This window comes from Callorhinus ursinus, unplaced genomic scaffold, assembly GCF_003265705.2.
Source record: "Callorhinus ursinus isolate GAN/ISIS: 27379988/994484 unplaced genomic scaffold, GSC_fseal_2.0 scaffold6, whole genome shotgun sequence".
Taxonomy (NCBI): domain Eukaryota; kingdom Metazoa; phylum Chordata; class Mammalia; order Carnivora; family Otariidae; genus Callorhinus; species Callorhinus ursinus.
In genome coordinates this window covers 15,161,390-15,163,988 of record NW_027397068.1, presented here as the reverse complement: position 1 = coordinate 15,163,988, position 2,599 = coordinate 15,161,390, and the positions used below count along the sequence as shown (strand labels likewise).

The 2,599-nt window shown below is 35.4% G+C and overlaps 1 pseudogene; it reads right to left on the bottom strand.

Annotated features, from left to right (window-relative positions):
* Positions 1-1,484: 1,484 nt before the first annotated feature.
* Positions 1,485-1,907, bottom strand: LOC112814614 (large ribosomal subunit protein uL14-like; annotated as a pseudogene).
* Positions 1,908-2,599: the final 692 nt, after the last annotated feature.

The following is a 2,599-nucleotide window of genomic DNA, read 5'->3' as shown; positions in this document are numbered from 1 at the left end:
GCAGATATCTCTTTGAGATCCTCATTCACTGTCCTTTACATTTAACTCTCTTTCTGCTGGATAAATAACTGAATTCAGCTATTCAGTTACTGGTTATTCTTGCATACCAACTGACAGAAAACAGTAATGTTGGAAATTAAAAATTCCACAATAAGCCACACAGGAACAGTAAAAGTTTCATTTTATCTCTGACTATTCTTTTCCTTCTATTACTACAAAATTTGGGCAAAAGAGTAATTCCCTCAAAAAAGATATTTCCTCTCACTGATGACTATCTTAAAACTACATGTGCTCTGAAAATTAAATTAAGTAGTTTATTACCAATTAATATTTATTGACTTCCCTGCCAACTTCGCTACTTTCTCTCTTAAATCTTTTTTTAAAAGACTTTTTATTTATTCATTTGAGAGAAAGAGCACGGGAGAAGACGAACAGGGGGGAAGGTCAGAGGGTGAGGGAGGAGCAGACTCCCCGCTGAGCAGGGAGCCCAGTGATGTGGGGCTTGATTCCAGGATCCTAGGATCATGACCAGAGCCAAAGGCAGCCGATTAACCAGCTGAGCCACCCAGGCACCCTCTCTTTTAAATGTTGACTGTCTTGTGTTCACAGGAAACATAGGACTGAAAAATGTTTATGTACAGTAAACTTAGTTCCCTTCCCTTTTTTTCTTCACTAAGATTTTGCCTAGCCGTTAGGCAAGTTTCTCCTTTTTATATGACCCGTTTTTTTTTCTTTAGATTTCAAGGCATACCTGATGTGTGATAAATAAACTTTGAGTTTGATGAAGCAAAGTAAATAATTAAGAGCTCAACTGTTTTCAATAAATTAGGATCAAATTGAATTTTTATAATCTACTATTATTCTATATTATAGTTTTTAAATAATTGTGGCATGCATACAATGACTGAGCACTTGTTATATATTTTACGCTAGTTTTATAACTTCATACAATATAAAAAACAATGTAATTAAAATATATTTGAACATAATTTTAAACTTTTAATTATGAATAATTATACTGTGGAAAATACACATAAAAGTGGTCTCCTACCACTTTAAAATATAAAGTTAAAACCTCATAAATAGGGTGCCTGGGTGGCTCAGTTGGTTAAGCGACTGCCTTCAGCTCAGGTCATGATCCTGGAGTCCTGAGATCGAGTCCCGCATCGGGCTCCCTGCTCAGCAAGGAGTCTGCTTCTCCGTCTGACCCTCCCCCCTCTCGTGTGCTCTCTCTCTCTCTCATTCTTTCTCTCAAATAAATAAATACAATCTTAAAAAAAAAAAAAACCTCAAAAATAATGACTAAAATCTACAAATCAGAAAATGGAGCATGGTAATTTCATGTTAGTGTATTCATGTAGTCAATAAATTTTGTCCCTTTTAAAAAATTTATTATTTTTATATTTTGGGGAGGAAGAGCAAATCATTTTTATTTATTATTTATTTATTTATTTATTATTTATTTATTTTAACAAATACACCAAAGAATCATGCAATCCTGCCAGCACTGGATGCAATCCTGGGCCACAAGTCTGCACACTCCTTTGCAACTGGTTCTGTGATAGCTGAACCTTTCATTTCACCTTTATTGTTTACCATGACCCCCGTGTTACCTTCAAAATAAACACACCATCTTTTCTCCAGTCTGCCTTTCATTGTGGATTTACCACTGCTGGATGTACCTTCTTTCTGATCTCTGGTTTGCGTTTCTTCACTATGGCCATCACCATGGCACCCACACCAGCAGCAGGAAGTCTGTTCAGTCGTCCCTTGATCCCCTTCACAGAGATGATAAATAGAGTTTTGGTTCCTGTGTTGTCAGCACAGTTGATCACAGGTCCTACCAAAAGACCCAGTTAAATCCAGAATTTTGCAACGGAGGACCAACCACATCCTTGCTCAGACATCTTGAATGCAGGAAAAGGACAGAAAAAAAAAAGCTGTACTTTTTTTTTTTTTAATAAATACATTAGTCATTGAAGTAAAATTGAGGACTACAATTTTGTAGTAAATATTTTTGTCTTTTTAGATCTGCCAGCAAAATCCGAAGAAATTCAAATTATTTATTTTATAACTTAGGGCAAATGCATATGATTTTTTTGCAGTTATTTGAAATTTTTAGGTAAAAAATGTTACAAACTGCTGTTTATCAGTCAATATCATGACTTCTTTAATATTAAGATTGAGATGAGATCTGAAGAACTTAAAATGGGAAGGATCTCAGATCCTTTTTTAGTTATTTTTCTATATTGATGAGCATGCTCTTTAATCCCTACCCCTATTTCACCCATCCCTCCAACTCACCTTTCCTCTGGTAACCACCACATATAGCCAATTGAAAAGAAGGAAGCTACAGAGGATAAAATTAAGAAACATGTATGGCAGATTCCTCTAAACATGCTTCCTAAGGCACACAGACATACACACAGAATACAGACATACGAACAACACACAGAGACAAACGTGTTAAAAAGATAATTAGTGGAATTTGGGGAGGAAATCCTTACAAAGAGTTGAAAGGAAAAGAGCCAGTCTGAATTGTAACTAGGAGGTTACAAAGAATTTGCAAATGAAATATCTTTTGAGAATTAAACAGGAG